This window comes from Eutrigla gurnardus (genome assembly GCF_963514095.1).
Source record: "Eutrigla gurnardus genome assembly, chromosome: 6".
Lineage (NCBI taxonomy): Eukaryota > Metazoa > Chordata > Actinopteri > Perciformes > Triglidae > Eutrigla > Eutrigla gurnardus.
This window is the reverse complement of record NC_139920.1, coordinates 3,244,468-3,263,566: the sequence shown is the minus strand read 5'-3', so window position 1 is coordinate 3,263,566 and position 19,099 is coordinate 3,244,468. Positions and strand designations below refer to the sequence as shown.

The 19,099-nt window shown below is 39.7% G+C and overlaps 1 protein-coding gene across 3 annotated transcripts in view; it reads left to right on the top strand.

Annotated features, from left to right (window-relative positions):
- The window catches only part of nlgn1 (neuroligin 1), a gene marked incomplete at its 5' end in the record, with an annotated part of 300,184 nt that overhangs the window by 267,045 nt on the left and 14,040 nt on the right, over positions 1–19,099 (top strand). The window lies entirely within an intron of this gene.

Genomic DNA, 19,099 nt, shown 5'->3' with positions numbered 1-19,099 from the left:
CCTTATGTAAAATTGTTTGATTATTTATTTTTCACTAATATGGATAACAGCGGAAAAAAAAGAAGGCTTCTCTCTGTGATGTAATTAAAGTAATTTTAATAAATGTGGGGTAAAGGGATTCCACTATGTTTTATTGCCATTTTAAGCACATTTTTATTATTTCTGGGATTTCTAGTCGTGGTGAGGAAGCTACAAATCACATTCGTCTCAGCTGTGCTTAACTTCCTAACCTCTTTCATCTCATTACTTTGGTTCTTTAGACCTGTACACTCTCATCAATCTCATGTCCAGCAAAAGCAAAACTCCAGTTAAAGGGCCACCGTTTAGGATTACGGAGGATCTATTAGCAGATGCAGAACATATTATTCAGTTCTATTTTCCTTAATGTGTAATCACCTTGTGTTTTCATTCCTTTAGAATGCCCTCTGCTTATCTAGTAGCCCAGAGCAGACAAATCAAAAGTGGCTAGAGGGAGCCTTTCACATGTTCCCGTCACCTGAAGGCCACCCGGTAGTTCTCTGACACGCTTGGAAAGGGAGGGGCGGCAGAGGGATATTCAATTGGTTGCAACATGATGGCTAGATGCCACTTAAGCCCAGACTGGACCTTTACATAATTAAGGGAGAATGAAATATTCAATCCGGAATCATCTCTTCCAATTCAAAATTGAGCTGAGAGGGTATTCAGTCATTTACAATTGCACAACCACACCACTGGGTGAAACCAAATCCTACTCACTGTGCCTTTAGCCCACTACCTGCACTACCTGCCAGACAAAGTTAGCCATTAGCTAGCATCAAATGTCAGATGTGTTTTTAGCTAGCTCTGCATACAGACAATTAATGCAGTTTTAATGTCAAAAAAGAAGTACAAACTTATCAAAATGTTCTTTAACTGCCAAAAGAATTCATTTAAATATTATCACTGATGCATTAACATGTAAGCAGCATTTCAGTGTTAGTCAAAGCTCATCAATGTGGAGCTAATTACACGGATCCGGCCCACAAAAGTATATCTGCTGGCCCTTAGCGGGCCATATAGTGGCCGATATGAGCTGCCCTCTATCATCTCCACGCAGCACCGCTACATTATTCTTTGTGTACTTTTCGCACCTGATGTTCTGATGACCATTCCGTCTGGTTGATTCACACAATGTCACTTTCTACTTTGAAAAAACTGAAAGTTGACACAGAAAACACTGTATTTGATAAGCTGTTGCACTCTTCATACTCATGGTGTTGCATTACGACATGATGATGTGTACAACAGGCAATCGGGCCGAGGTCCGTTTGGGCTGGAGCAGTGTGAGTGCAAAGCGGCTGGGGGACCGCTTGTGGTGGGGGGGGGGTAATTGTGCCGAGGCATGGTACGGACCGAATGGCACTCAGGCAACACTTAGAGGCAGCCTATTAAATAAGGATTGTCTTTTGATAAGCTGTGGGACTCTGAGTTAACTTATTTCCACCTGTATTTTTATGAACTGTTAAGCTGTAAACCTATGAATCATATGTTGTTGTACTGTTTTACAGTATCTGTAGCTATTAATCGGAAGCTCATCATTTTCAAGCCATATTTATCTAATTTTGGATCATTTCCATCAACCGGCCCTCATTCAAATTGAATACTAATTGAATTGCCCTGATCTACAGCATAGAATATGCAACAATCAATATGCCCCTCATGTATTCCACAGATAAAGGCTAACTGCAACAACTAATACATGAAGTCAAATTAGCCATTGTGTGGTTGAAGTATAAAGTATTTATGTAAAGTCAAAATAACATTTCTACTAAAATCTAAAACTTCCATTCATGTAGTATTACTCATCACTCTGTCTTCTTGTGGTCTCCTAACAAGATTTTCAACAGCTCTTATTCAGACTGAATGAACACAAACACGTTGTGGTGACATCTCTTGGCTGATGGAGAGAAACCACAGGGAGCATCCCCCCCCCCCCCCCCTTCTTCTCTTTCTCTTTTCCCACCTCATCCTGGAGTTGCATTCAGCTTATATAAGATAACACAGAGAACATGTTCAGTGCCCTCTCCGCTCTGCTGTGATGCACAGCTTCATGGCTCTGAATCCATCCAAGTGTCTTTACTATAAAAGCACTAAGCGGCTTATGCTGCTCTTATAAAAGACATGCATATCTGAAAGCCACCTCGCCTCAAGATTTTAGCAACATGCTGTTAGAGTCTGACCTATATGGAGTTTTGAAAACCAACGCTGTTAGGGATGCATTAGGATGGGAGCTGACAATTATTATTATTTCAGAATTAAATCAGTACTCTACTAGGGAATAATGTTCTTACCAGGGTGTGAACACATTCAGTCTGGGATCCTACGAGGCAGCTCAAAATCTGTACTGTTTCCAATTGTGTTGATGTGTTTCGCAGCATGTTTTTTTTTTTTTTTTTTTTGTCCAATTAAGAGTTCACACATAAAAGCTGAAGCCAACAGACAAAAACTGGAAATAAATGGTCCTTTTCATTTAAGGCGGGCCGTTCCGTAATTCAGTATCCTCATGGGTTTGGGCGGAACAAAATGCTAGCATTGTACATTTCTGCAAAACAGCGTCGATTGTGGACATTTTTGCAGTCCGTGAGAGCGCGTGGTTTTGTATCAAACAACCGTCAGTTTTCAACTTCGAAAGTTATGTGGTACAACTAAGAAACAAGAAAGTCCACAAAGGATGATTGCGAGTGTTGGGGGGGTGGAGTCAAACAAACACAGGACTTTCACCCAGGAAATGGCTGTTCATGTACTGTGTGAAACCAAGAGTAAACGTTGACTTCAGGCCTGTTACATGACGGTGTCACGGTTGTTACTTTAGAAGGTCCACTAAGGACAGATATGTATTTACACTAGTTAAGTTATGATGTAGTTGTTTTTATGACGTTTTTTACCGTAAATGATTTTGTCACCTAAACCTAACCCTTAACTTCACAACATTAACCATGATGCAATGCACATTTCTGCAAGCTTGGTACGAGGCTGAAATGAAACATTTAATTTTGCATGTTTAGGTTCGGAAACATCGACATCCTCTGTCCTGTGATTCGCAGAAATGTCCAATGCCAACATATTTTTTCTGGGTTGAATTTGACTGCTACAGCCTTATTGTGCTGCTATGCCATGTAAATTGCAATACTACACTCCGTGGCTCTTTATGACTCGTGCTATTGTAACACTATGTTGTAACATGTCACACATGGGGAAGTTATGTGTTTAATTGCCATAAAATCATTATATATTAAAACATTTTTGTAGATTTTTTTAATCAGCATCAGTCCTGATCATAACTTTTAAATATTCATTCAATTTCAGGATTTTAACTCTTAAAATGCTTAAAAAAGAAGAAGAAAAAACTCACACTGTGGCCCTCAGATGGACATTTCCGTGTCAAAAAAGTGCCATAAAATTATTATATTATAACTTTTTTTTCTTTCAATAATTTTTTTAAATCGGCATTAGTCCTGATCATAACTATTAAATATTTATTTAATTTTTATTTCAATACTTCAAAGGCACATGAAACTGAGTGAATGAAAGATATGGTCATGAAAATGTACACCCCTACAAAGATGCACAGATCCTCATCACACACCCCCACACATGCGCACACACACACACACACTCTCTGACATCTTTTTCAACACACACACACATCAACTGAGTCGAATATATTTGCTCCAATGTCTACCAGTTCTCAAAAACACATGGAGGAACTAATGAATATTACATGTGTTTTCCCTATATCCCAAAAAAAGGAAAATGGCTCATTCTGTTGGAAAACAGTATAAACTACAATTTTGAAGTCTTGACTTCAGAATGAAAGCCTAAAAAGAGAGATTGCATGATTGTATGCTGGAATGGCAGTGGGATAAACATTTTTAGTTTTCCTGGTTTCAGTGGGATATTGTTCTCCTAAATTGCTGAGTCAGATTTGTGTTTACAAATCTAAAACTGCATAAAGAATAAAAATGCATCACAGATTTCTCCAAATACTCATATACACCACTCTCTTACATCCATATCTACACACCCACATCATTCCACTGGCCTGCTATGATCTTTCATACAACAGACAGTGAATCTTTGTAAAAAGGAGGAATTTTATCTGTGTTCCCAAAATAGGAAAATTGCTTTATCTGGTGGAAAATAGTAAAAACTACAATTTGCAACAAAAAGTCCAGAATGACAGAAAAAGAAATCATGACTGTATGCTGCAACGGCTGGGGTCAAAAATGACAGTTATAATGGGTTTCAATGAGGACATTTTTGTCTCTAAGGGACACAGTGTAACAACAGTGTTTACACAGTGTTATAGACAGTATAGATGGTTGATTAAAAAAATCCCCCCCAAAATACACCCGTTGGCATACATTTATGTGGCGTTAACACAGCCAACATGATCATAAAAACAAAAATGAAAAGGACAAAAACAGTCCCCAAGGGTCCCTAAGGGTTAAGTGGTTCTATTACAGAAATAAAACAAATGAAAGAATAAACACCTCATCATACCGCACCAAATGCATTTCATGAGAACACATAGGGTTTCTCTCTAAAACCTTTTCCCCAAAGCCTTCTGATCTTAAAATGGCTGCATTATTCTTTCATTCTCTCTGTCTCTGTCCATCTCTGTGCCTCCATCTTTATTTTATTACCCATCTACGGGCCTGGACGTGTCAGAGCTATCTTTGACTTCACTTCCTATGTTTTTTTCTGAAAAGGCACTTTCCATTCCGAGTGCCCAGTTCCTTCCTGGTTCCTTTTTATTTATTAATTTTTTCAGATTTCTTTTTAGATTTTTTTCCTTTTCTCACATTGTCATCTAACTCTCACACTCCTCCTTCTTCCTCATTCTCTCTCTTTCTCTCTGTGCTGTCTCACTAAAACGTGTTTCTCTCACTCTCCAAGGTGCTTTCCTCCCTATATGCTAATAATATCACTGTGCTAAGAAAGGAAGCTGCTCAACCATTCACCTCTGGGTGTACACACACACACACACACACACACGCACACACACACATGGCATATTGTTTTGCCTGTGGAAGTGTGTCCCTCTCATCCTGTAGTGAAGCAGCATAGACTCACCTCCTCTGACCAAACTGTGTCTCATTTGTCTCCCTCTTATACTTTTCTATTGTTTTCTAGAAGCCATTATTACAAAAAGGAAAAACCGAGTAAATTATATTTTCTTGTAATTGCTTTCTTTGTCAAACTGCAACATTGTACTTTTACTGTCCTTTTCCACACACAGCCACACTGCTTGGGGCCGACAGCACAATATGAAACCAACTTATAGAAATTTACTGGAAATCAATTGGCCATTACTTGTGTCTGCTTTTTTCTTGTTTCGTAACAAAGTTACACTATTTCTTTGTGATCATATGAGACTTTTAAATTTGACCTGCAAGTACAACGTCATCACCCATACTTCGCACCTCGCATGTTTTGGGTCATGTGGCAGCTCTGCCCAATCAAATTGTGTCTCCAGAGGAGGCTTTTGTAATTCCCAGTAAGCTCAGTCGTTTTTCAGTTTGAAGATGTGCAAAGCTGCCATTTACATTTACAGCTACATTTTATTTTCAATGCAACCTGGCAACCCAAAAGCCGTCCACATCTGGGAAATAAATAAGTGCTATCATTACTTAGTTTAGTGGAGTTTGTCCCAAGCGCTCTAACCCTAACTAAGTAGTTTTGTTGCCTAAACCTGAGAGCCACAATGCCAGAAGAATCAAGCAGCAAACTATGACATGAAGGTGTGGTGAGATCACCAAATCTCTCAAACATTCAAATCTTCACTTTGACAAGAGCAAAAACAGATACAATGTTCATTGTGATGAATTATTCATCTCAAGCAAGTTTCAACACCATGTCAAAACCAAAAATTCCTTCTTTAGTTAATGGCAACATAAGGCTTTTGACTTGGAGACAATTTTATTTTTAAATATAAAACTTGGAGAGTTGACTTTTTATGTGGGCCGTAACCAGGGAGAGTATAAGAAATGATGATAATTGTTGCATTATGGGTCGTGTAGGATCCATTGTTTTGGGAGTTTTACTCATACCAAGGACTAGAAATCATGAAGTCTGGGTCTCTGCAGCATCAACTCTTCTACTATACTATACTAAATATACCTTTAAGTCACTTTCTTCATAAAAATGGTTGTTTGCAGATATTTCATACTGCAATATAATTTTCCCGTAACCCATTGATTGGTAACTTAAAACCACTACTATCAGTGAATTTGAATGAAAAATACATTGGCAACACCCTCATTTATAACTGGCAGTTGCTCAGTTATGATATCCTTTTCTTACCAACTTATTTGTAAAGAGCTAAAGCAAATACTGTGTGACTTGCTTCTTTTCATTTAATCATTCATTTGTTTGATTGTTCGTTCATTGTGCCAATTCTTATTTACTTTATGTTGGTTGCATTTCATTCTAGAATCAAAGACTCAATAATATAGCAGCAGTCAATAAGGCCTTATCAATTTTCTCTCTGCCTTCAGCCCGGCAGAAGGAGGTAATCTATAGCAGCATGCCCACAGGCAAATCTGTGAGGGCAGCAACACAAATTAACACATGTTTGTGTTTGTGCACAACAAGAAATATGAACAGTGGCTCATTTCATTTTTGAAGTTGACAGTGTAATTTGATTTGCAGCAGGAGGGAGGGGAGGGAGGAGAATAGAAGGGAGATTTGATAGACAAGGATGGATGGATGGATGTTGGATGGATGGATGGACAGATGGATAAATGGATAGATGTTGGATGGATGGATGAATGGGTAGATGCATACAGGATGGGTGATCTGAATATTATTTATCTGCATTTAAACACTGGGTTGTTGCTACATATTGGTGCTTGTATAACACAACGTTTTGCGTTATACACAACAGAGTCATGTGACATACAGTCACATGATCACACTGCTGGTGCAGAAGAGACCATTGGTTTAGCTTGACTTGGATCTGCTCTCTCCTTCCATATTGTGTAAATATTATTTCTGATCACTTCCTCATTAGCACACAGTACAGTGCCACCCATTTATTTCTTTGCCGTCTGTTAAAGATTATGACAGTGAGTAGTAAGTAGTGAATTTCCATTATCAGGATAGTTAAATATCATGATTTGAAAACGCCGTCTGGCTTGCTATTGTTGTAGACAAATGAAAAATAGAGCTTGATTTAAAAAACAAAAAATACATTTTTAATGAATGTATATTATATTTATGCAGTGAGACCTTATGATTTATGTTCATGTTAATTAAAATTATGTCATTGTTTTCCCCCCAAGAAAGGATGTTTACTAAAAGAAAGATGCAATAACAATATTTGTAAAATTTAAGTGATTCCAATATGTTTTTGCTTCCATGTTTAAATGTTTCCATGAGCAGACAGACAGTTAGCAGCTGGGGAACACGATGGAGCATCAACAGCGGCTTTCTGAATGCCTGATTTGCATATTTGTGTCAAGAGGCTGGAAACAGAAATCTGCTGGAAGTGTAAATAGGCAACTGACTGCAAACACAACAGTAATAATATAACAATAATACAACACCGTTGTGTTGAGTGTTGTTCTGCTGCCCCAAGTGGCCAGAAACTACAATAACATCAGCTTTATGCTGAATTAATTTCAAAATGTACATTTTCACAATTACATTTCGTCCCATTTCATTGCTTATTTCTCCTCTTAAAGTTCCCAGGAAATATAAATAGATACTGTTTGCATGCAATTATTTGGAAAGTCAAACATAAAAGCAGTTTGGAGACACTAATTCATTTATTGCTCACATATTTCATTTAGTCATGTTAATACACTTTACATATACATTCCTTATTTTAACGGTCGCCATGCAAACAGGGCACACCTGAAAATGAGAGTTTGCTCTGCCTTTGTCCCCCAGTGCTGTCTAAACAAAGGTTGAATGAGTGAATATCTCGTAGCTCCGGATTCATTACTTCCTGTGAAAAATGCTTTGTGCCTCATCAGCATATTCCCCAGCTGGATGCCCTCGGCGGCCGTTGTCTTCGCGGTTGTTGTGTGGAGGAAGCAGATATAGACGGAGCATTGCTGAGGCACTGTAAATATTTGGAGCTGCTGTTGCACCATTTGTTTTCAGCAGATAAGCCTGACTGTAGGGCCGGCGGGAGTTATGAGACGTAGTCTTTTAAACTAACACAGAGGCCGCAGCCTAGCTAACTTTAGGTGTCTGTTAAAATATATTGAGGAATAACATTCAGATCTGGATCCTCAAAACGTATACTTTAAACAAGTGAGAGTGGACGCCGTCACGTCCACTCCCACTGAATTTGACTTTGCTTCGCTGCATTGGAGAACCCCAACCCAATATACACACATCACCGTTGATCGTGGTCAATGTGCGGCATCAGATTTTGACCGGGATAATCATTCATAAATAGTTTCATGGCAGAATGTTATATGGAACTTCTTTTCTAGTCTTTTCCACCACTCAAGACGCTTTCCACTTCATGTCTACATTCAGCCATTCACACACATTCACACACTGATGGCAGAGGAGCCACCTGCCCATCAGGATCTAATCTAATGTAACTCAATCACATGATGGTTATGTCACTTAATTTGGTTTCTTAGCCTGCTTGCTTTTAGTGGTTGTAAAGCGAGAGAGAGAGAGAGAGAGAGAGAGAGAGAGAGAGAGATGTTTCTGTGTGCTGATTTGGACAGGCACTCGTTCATAAGTTCAGAACATGTCTTGCTCTCTGCTAGTATTACATTGGTATGTGACAGCGGCTGGAAGGGCCTCTTGTTCATCAGCCTTTCTGTGGCAGTCGCATGAAAATATTCTAACAGCTGCGTCCATCACTTCATCCTGGCCTGACCTGTATCGGACTCAGAAAGTGTCCTCACACATCAGTGAGATACGTCTACATCCGTTTCCATACACATACTCATTGTGCCTTGAAATGACCCCCCCCCCCCCCCCTTCTTGTTCAGACCTGTTCTGTGGTTCATGACATCACATGCAATGCAATCATTGTGCCGATGAACATTCCTTATAGCAGGTACATTCTTTTTACCAAATTATTTCATACATATTTTCACTCTACTCAGTCTATATATATATATATATATATATATATATATATATATTAGGGCTGTCAAAGTTAACACGTTAATAACGCGTTAACGCAACATCCTCTTAACGGCGTTAATTTTTTTAACGCGCGATTAACGCTCGGTATTAAAAAAAAAAAAAAACGCGCATTGTATGATTTATGGCCGTCGGTGGCACCTGTAGTCTTGATCCAGAGGGAAGGTGCGCGTCCACAGGCAGCGGTGTTTCCCCGCGTCCCATTCATTGTATTCTGGTAGCGTTGCGGCGAATGTCGAGAGACGGCGCGCGAGTTGGCCGCTCCTCAAGTATAAGTCGAATCTACTTTATGCTAATCAGAGGCGCCGGGCTCGACTCGCCGCCTCGGGAACGCTCGCGAACGCTCGCGAACGCTCGCAAGAATATGTTGTTTGAAGGAGAGCGCCTGTCAATCATCCTCTAGTGGCAGCCCACCAAGCGTGCAATACTGGGAAGCGGCGCGTCCACACGCATTTAAAATCGATTTGTGAACGGCAAATTCACCTTCAAAAGACTGCCGGATGGTTCAGTCGATAAGACCAAAGTCATCTGCGCGTACTGTGGGTATGAAATGAGCTACCATAGAAGTACGTCCAGTCTGAGATATCACTTGCAAGCCAATGCACTTATATCCTAACTGTACTTATCTCCTGTTACACTATCTCCTGTGACATGTTCACTTTAATTGTTTGTGATATATTCTTATAACCCTGTTTTGATCCCATGTTTTGGTAAGGGGATATTTGAAGTGTTAAATAAACATTTTCATAAATCAAGTATATTTGCCCTTATGTTGTTAAAAGTATGAAGAATATGAAAAAAATTCATTAAAGTACATTTAGAAGAAAAAAAAATGTGCTAAAAAAATGTGATTAATTTGCGATTAATCGCGAGTTAACTATGGACAAAATGCGATTAATCGCGATTAAAAAAATAAATCTTTTGACAGCCCTAATATATATATATACATACATATATATAATAATAAAAAATCTCCCTCTCACCCCTGGTGGGGTGGTATCTGTGTCATCCTCAAGCTCGGGTCCTCTACCAGAGGCCTGGGAGTTTGAGGGTTCTGCGCAGTATCTTGGCTGTTCCTAGGACTGCACTCTTCTGGACTGAGGCTTCAGATGTTGTTCCTGGGATCTGTTGGAGCCACTCTCCCAGTTTGGGGGTTACTGCCCCGAGTGCCCCCACTACCACGGGGACCACGCTAGCCTTGACCTTCCACATCTGTTCCAGCTGCTCTTTCAACCCTTGGTACTTCTCAATTTTCTCGTGTTCCTTCTTACTGATGTTGGCGTCAGCTGGGATCGCCACATCTATCACCACCACTGTCTTCTGCTCTTTGTCCACCACCACTATGTCCGGTTGGTTAGCCAGGAGCTGTTTGTCAGTCTGGATGCTGAAGTCCCACAGAACCTTGGCCCTGTTGTTCTCAGTCACCTTCTGTGGTATGGCCCATTGGGTATGGCCCATTGGGATTTGGGTACTTTTCTTGATATCAGCCACTTCCTCTATCTGACGGTGGTACATGCCATGTAGGGGCTTGTCCCTCCAGGTTGTCTGTCCTATATATATATATATATATATATATATATATATATATATATATATATATATATATATATATGTGTGTATACATACTGTATATATAAATATTTGTTTTATATTTTGCAGAAGAAAGCAATCTGAATGATAATGATCATGAATCATAACGTCTCTGGCAAAAATAAGCGATAAATACATACATTTAACAATGTGTTTTTGTATCCTGTATTTTTTAAGTCAGCCTCTAGTTTTCACTTCTCTACCATGATAGTGAACCAGACAGCTTGTTCAAGTTACTTGAGAGGATGTTTGAATCTAATTAGTATTATAAAATGATTATAATATATATTATGAAATAATGTTTTATCCCAATACGTGATAGAAACCGATATAATCCCATCCCTATGTATGTGTATATAAAGAAATTCAGAAAAAATGGAAAACAAATTTGCTACTACTGACAACAATTCTTCCAAAATTCAAATAAAAATATTTACATTTACAGTATTTATTTTCAGAAGTTTCAAATAGTGAATCAGCCTGGCTTTGTTTGATGGCTGATGACCTCCATCTTCCTCTTGATCACATATCAACAGTGACTAGAATTTAATTTCTACCATACATGTACAGATGCTGAAATAAGAGTGGTCTCTTAATTTTTTTCCAGAGCTGTATGTGTGTGTGTTTGTGTTTGTGTGTGTGTGTATGTGTGATCTAAATACAGTAAGAGTTTTTTGTTTTTGTTTTTTCCATTTGTGCTTCATCATTTTTCAGCCTCACACTCACATTACACGTTGGGCCAATATTGAGGCATGAGATAAACATATCTAATACACTGCATTTTAACCCACATTGATGGGCAGTTTAACACCTCAGACATTCATCTTCAGGGACTGAAGCAGGAAAAATATCCATAAATCATTCATCATTGGACACATAATAGCCAGTCATTATGTCTTTCTTTCCGCCTTTTCTACCTCTTTCTCTTCTTTCCTTTCCCTGTGTTGCTTTGTCTCCTCCAGCCTCGCAGTTTTTTTCCTCTCTGCACTTGTTGATCCTGCTGCATTGTCGAACTCATTCTCTTTATCTTCCACCCAACCTCCCTTCATTCTGCTGTCTGAATTTTCTTCGGATTTCCCCGACTGTAAAGAGCCACATCTGCTGCTCCGGTTTACCTGCCTCAGCGATGGTGTTTCCCCTCTTCCGTTTGCTTCTGCCTTCTTGTTCTGTCTGTCTTGAGAGTCAAAAGGATGGATTGTGAAAGAGAGAGAGGGAACAGAGAGAGGATTAGGGTATACAGACCATGACTCTGTGCAGAGAAAGAAGTAGAAAGAAAGCCGTCTTTCTCTTGGTCTAGCCCGGTGGATCTGGTTTGACAGCGATAGAGGGGATAAAAGCTGGATTCCTGGATCAGGATTCACCTTAATATTGTCATCTCGGGGAGCTTAGAGGCCGAGCTGCCGTATCGCAGTCTCAGGGATCAGGAGAGGCGGCTTTGAGCCAAACCATAGACATGTATGATCCATCGTTGATAGATAGCCGAGGAAAGGGGAGCAGGTCTGCCATCATGAAAGTCAATAAGTCAAGTTTATTTTAATTTCCTTTATTTATTTTGTTTTAACTTCTTCAAATTGAATATGTTCATTTCTAGTGTAATTTTTTTGTTTTACAATATTGTTCATTTGACTATAATCCTATTCATTGTCTCCCAATACAAGATGTTGGAACACCTGGTGTGTCGCTCCATAAATCTGAATGGTCACAAAGTGGTCACAGAAAAAACAATAAAAAATATGTTTATTTAGTTGTTTATTTTACTTTTCTCATTTTTTTTCTTGTGGCATGTTTAATAGAAGACAAACTAATTCAACTATAGCAATGAGATGGGACACGCGTTTATGTTAGTCACTTTAGAAATTAATTTAAAGAAAAGTTCTATAATTGAGGATTTAAAAAAAACATGTTGCTCTTTATAGTATGGATGAGTGTTAAGGCCAGGCATTTCAAATTCAGCATTTCCAGGAGAAAGTTGAAATTTCAGTTTATTTGCTAACTGTAGTTTGATGTATTCTCAAATGATGGATCTTTCTTCCCAACATTTTAAATGTATTCACATTATTTTAACTTAATTCTCAACATTCTAACTTTATTCTCGAAACCGTTGATGGTTTTGTCTTGAATGTATCACATCGGGGTTTATTTGATGTTCTGGTGGAAGGAATCTGTTCTGAGAAGCGAGAACATGTTTTTCATTTCACAGAAATGTGTGGAGTTTTGACAAAGTAGTTAACTCGTTTCACTTTATGTTTAAAGTTTTGCCAAATTGAACCACAGTTTCAGAAATTCAATTACATTTTTATTTATAGTGTCATATCAAAACAAAAGTTATCTCAGACACTTTACCCATGGAGCAGAACTCGAACACGCTCTTGATGAAATGTGTTGGCCTGGATGGCACTCATTAAGAGAAGCCTCGCTGTGAAATGATGGGAGATGGAAGTACAGTGTCGGATGGCGGTTCAGGTCTACAGGGGTGTAAGTTTGGGTGTCAGCAGTAGCTGGATTACTCCATGTATGTAGGCAGTATCTTACCATCCAGGGCAGCTTTACTACCACATCGAGGTAGCAGTAAGTAGCAGCAAATCTATAAATCATCTAGTCTGTACTGCTGCATTACCAAGGCTACCAAACAGAGCAGCGACTGCTGACCACTCCGAAACAGCAGCTTCTCCTTTGTTTGAGCAAGTCTAACTTTAATCCACTGCAAGTGCTTTTATGTCTGTGTGTCAATAAATGTGTTTCCTTATGAGATGTAAATGTCCTCGCAAGGATATAAGATGAGATAAGATAATCCTTTATTAGTCCCACGATGGTGAAACATACAGTATTAGAGCAGCAAAGAGGATAGTGCAACAACAAGAGGCAGAACAGAACAAATATGAATACGTAGTAAAAAGTAAAGATCGAATAAATAAATCAAACGTAGGATATATGTATATTGCACATGAATGTGTGAGTCAATGAAGGGATGAAAAGATGAAGGAAATGTAAAGTGCTCTTTTCATTAGAAGTGAGATTAGACTGAAATTAGGTGATCAATTATCTGCAGATACTGTGTGTGTGTGTGTGTGTGTGTGTGTGTGTGGCAGACAGACAGGTAGGAGAGCCCTGCCCTGCTGCCCCTCCACTGTTTGGTAAACTAATCATGCTTTGTGATTGCCAGCCCATCCCTGCACTGCAGCTAAATTGAATCAATTAAAATGGTTATTGAAGATGGCTGCTGTTGCTTCCACACGATTAGGCTTTGATCAAGAAACACACTAATAAATAAATAATCCAGGGGAACGGAAAACAGAATGAACTCAATTATACAGTCAGATGAGGGACATGTGTGTCAGTGGTATGTGGTGTGTGTGTTCTCTATTACACATCATAGACTGTATATAAAAGTGGACATAGTCATGGTGATGTCTCATTAGTTTGTGGATTACGGTTTTGATGCCTCGAGTTTCGGTATTTGTGTCCGTCACCATCTTGGAATATTTGCAACCAGTGGAGGAAGTAACTATATTTGGACTGCGGAGGAGCAACAGGTGGATCTGACAAACACAAGCTGCAGAGCGGCACCCAGAGCAGCACCCTTACTGGATCTGGATCCATCTGGCCTCTGGTATGTCGTGGTCACTTCCTTCACTGGTTGCAAACATGTTGTAATGAAAGATCATGATAGTCGGCTGTGTACACTCCAGATGTTCTCATTCCTTTCTGCAGCCTAGAACGGGAGCAGGTACTTCTTCTAAGACGTTACTCCGGGTGTCTCTATACATGTCGGCTGAATGGATCCCTGTGGAAATCAAGTGTAATGTTGACGGACACTGGCTTATGAGCAGTCCATTAGCCATGGAGTGGGATGATGGTCAGAATGAGAACATGAAAGAGGATGGGAAGGGGGGTTGGGTGGGGGAGGGGTGGACATCAAATTGCTCTAAAAGACCAGAGCTCTCCTGTGGATATACTTGAAGTGCCTTGTCTCATTAGAACATGGATGTCTGCAAGCACTGGATCTTTACCCTACTGCATTGAGCAGTAGCACCTGAGAGGTTTAATTAGACTGGGGGGTGGAGATGGGGGTTGGGGTGGAGTTAGATTGGTGTGGAGAGGGAGGGCGTGTATACAGATTTACAGTACGTGTAACACTTGCTAATTTACTATGTCCAGTCCTCATAAAATACCACACATTTTAAGCATGAATGATTATATGCACTCTATTACTTACGATGATGTTGCGGTTTATTCCAGGTTATCACAATGTGGGACTTTGTAGCTTCGACCATTGCACTTATAGATGCTTTGTTAAATTGCAACCTCCAAGTTCAATGCTCAGATGTGGAAACACGCCAACGCTGCTCTGAGTGGGAGGGTCCACAAGGTTAGCCAGACTTCTTTTGACGAGAAATCTGAGGTGAACTGCAAAGTGATGACAAAAACTGTACTTCGTAAACATCCCTTCAACTCGGACCTATCATACTTACTTTAGTCTTCTTTCTACAGCAACCATTTTTCTTCCCCAGTCTGATTTTGTTTTGAGACACAGGGATGCATTTATTTAAATTTTATTTTTAAAATTTTTAATTTAAAATTGCATTTTCATAGTAAACAGCTGCAACAAAACCAGTTCTCTGGTCAGATAACATGGCTGAAAACAGAACATTCCTATTGGACGTCAGGTAAACATTGTCCATCAGCATGACTGGTTTGAGCACTCAGCATTATAGATGGAAGCACAGAGTTCACCTCTTGTCCCACTAGATTCCTGTGTTCTGTCCTGAGGTCCACCTGTCAGGGGCCTGTTGCTTATATCATCCATGTTATTTTCCTGTGACTAGACATCAGACAGCCAGGAGCATGCTGGGTAGTGGTAGTTTGGTCCTAGCTGGGTTGGACTAGCTTCCATCCTCCCACTTTCAGTGGCATTTGGTCCAGCTTTTCTGGCTGGGTGGTCCGCTGTTCTGAATCCAACCCAAATACTTCAGTGTTCCAGTAATAATCCAGTAATAAACAACAAATTAAGACAGAATTTAAGCAAAGCTACCAGCATGTATGCATTTTTTTAAATTTCATAACCAATACGAATGAACAATAAATAGATTGTAATAAGTCCTTAGAAGTCATAGTTCGGTACAAAACCAACAAATAGTCCCAAATGCATGATTCTAGGTTACTTTTCATTTTTTTATTGTGTGATTTAGAACTACCAACAATAGTTGTAACAGACTAAACCAAAAAGACTGGGAAATAAAAGACACTTGCTGCAGAACTGGGAATGAATTGAGCTAGCAGGCACAGCCTGATAGCATGTAAAATAAAAGACAAAATCAAATCTGTGCATTTAGGAGCAATGCATCACATTTGTGATTAACTTGTGAGTCTGTGAGGTCATTATACACCTCTGAAGGTTATCACACATTATTCCAATTGTGCACAGTATGGGACACAAGGCTTGAGGACTTTGAATAAAATATCTGAAGGGTCCTCATCAGCAGAATATGTGCACATATATATATGCCACTAGCTTCAGTAATGTATTCATCTACTTTCACATCTCAGCTTCTTATAAACAAGGGGCTAAATTGTTGGACAGCTGATTTTTGGGTGATCCCGTCAAATATGCATCAGCATGTTCGATGTGTTTCCACTGACATAAAGCACAACTGTTGATCAACGTCGCCACGCCGCACCTGTCTGATCCATCGTCCCTGTCAGATCCACCGTCCCTGTACGATCCACCATCCCTTTACGATCGCTGTCCAATCCACCGTCCCTTTACGATCCCTTTCCAATCCACCATCCCTGTCCGATACCTGTACGATCCACCATCCCTTTACGATCCCTTTTCAATCCACCGTCCCTGTCCGATCCCTGTCCGATCCACCATCCCTTTACGATCGCTGTCCAATCCACCGTCCCTTTACGATCGCTGTCCAATCCACTGTCCCTGTCCGATCCCTGTACGATCCACCATCCCTTTACGATCCCTTTCCAATCCACCATCCCTTTACGATCCCTGTACGATTCACCATCCCTTTACGATCCCTTTCCAATCCACCGTCCCTGTCCGATCCCTGTACGATCCACCATCCCTTTACGATCCCTTTCCAATCCACTGTCCCTGTCTGATCCCTGTACGATCCACCATCCCTTTACGATCTCTTTCCAATCCACCGTCCCTGTCCGATCCCTGTACGATCCACCATACCTTTACGATCTCTTTCCAATCCACTGTCCCTGTCCGATCCCTGTATGATCCACCATCCCTTAACGATCCCTTACCAATCCCTGTCCAATCCACCGTCCCTGTCCAATCAACCGAAGCATCAAACACATATTCACAGTCCTGATGAACCCATCACTGATGATGCCATTGTGTGTTGTACATCAGGTTGTTAAGATATATTATTATGCATTTCCACCTTTATCACAACATAAAAAGGCCTTATGAAATGAAAAATGCCTTCAGAACACATTGAGATCACAAAATGTATTTCTTCTTATACGTATATTAAATTAAATCCAGCTATGTTTACTTAAAAACTTGTAAAAAGGAAATATGTTGTGTGTTTACGCATAACCAATTTCAACGATTAATAACAGCCAATCATCAAACAACCGAAACTTTTGCCGATAACTATCTGTTTCACTTGGACTTTAAATACATACTGGTTTCTGGAAATTACATCATCAAGCATTATGTCTTTGTATAAACATATCCATCAGACATTAAGGGTGGACTGCAATTATAAACGGATGTGATAATTAGGTGCAGAGTTAGGAAATTAAAGGCTGAAACTAATCTAGTCGAAGAAACACTTTTTCTTCAGGCAAGCATGTTTTCTGCTCTGAAAATAGAAAAGGAACTGACTTATAACATCTGATTTGTTGAGACCAACTGAGAGGATGATGAAAGTTATTAATTTTCTAAATTACATTCATACAATCATTTATGTCTTGAGAAAACAAATAATTTAGTTGTGAACAAACACAAGTTGTTTTCGTGACACATGACTCTGTCTCATCATCCTCCAACTGTAAGTACTGTTTGAGGCTTGATCATAGATTTGATGCTCTCTCCAAAATGAGCCCGCCTGTGTTATATTTAGCGCATCCACACTTTAAGTGGCTCTACGGAGCAATAACTCTTATTTTATTGCAGCGAATTATCAAACAGCCAGCTTGTTGGTTTTCCTTGTACAAGGGAGAAATATGCATCGTTATCTACTGGCAGTTACGCTCAGATGGTCCAAAAGTAGATTTTTGTTTATTTTATTTTAATCACAGAGATCAAAAAGAAAATAGGTGGCAAAAAATAGTTGTGGCCCTGGTGGTTTTAATTATTTTTATTTCATATGGATAATTCACTGCAAACATGTATTTTTTGTCCCCATGTGTCAAAAATAAAAGTCAGAGATTATTATAGATAGATTACTTCACACACACACACACACACACACACACACACACACACACACACACAGACACACACACACAGGGACGGCGTGTCACTTTCCACTCTTTACATGCATAATGCCATTTTCAAAATAAAATTCCAACATAGGTTTACTTAGTTTTAACGTAAAATAATTAAACTTTGACTTGGTTTAACATAGGAGACAAACAGCAAAAAGGGTGAAAGTCTGTGTTTGTTTGACCCAACCATCCACCCCAAGTCTGCTCTCTAAGTGGTCTTTCTTATACCATCTTAGAATGTCTAATAATGATTCATGATGATGAGTTTTCATTGGAGCTAGTTCAAGCCATTCAGACACTCAAGTGTCCTCAGGTGTGTCGTTATTTAGAGTGGAGTTGAAAGTGACAACCGGTTGAAATAGCAATTTAAGGTGTATCTATTTTTTCTTTTTCCCTATGTTATTGTCCCTTAAAGCTGTATTCTACGATTTGAAAGGTTTGAACCCCCCCCCCCCCACACACACACACACACACCCCTCCCCTCTGTGCTCGTCCGAGTTCTATCGTTCTCGCCTCGCAGCCTCCCACCTCCCTCTTATTTTACGAAAATAGTTCAGCGAAATGTGTTTCTGAAAACATTTTAGGCGAGAAACAGGCTATGCAGTTGCTGAATCTGTCTTTATTTCAGATCAACAATGCTCAGTTTGAAAGATTTTCGAGAGTTTGCGGGCGGCGGCGCTGTCTATGGAAACTCACCGCTCCGCGCCGGCATTACACGGCTTCTTACATAGACAATGAATGGGAACATTCCCTCCGCTATAAACTCAGGCAGGACGCTGTTTAGTTTCCCGGTGTGTCTGGGACTTCCACAACATGTACAAAGCAGTAATAGTGTTTATTACGGCCACGCATGATGAAACATTATCGGTGTAAATCCAGCGGGTGCCGGTCGGATTTCTCT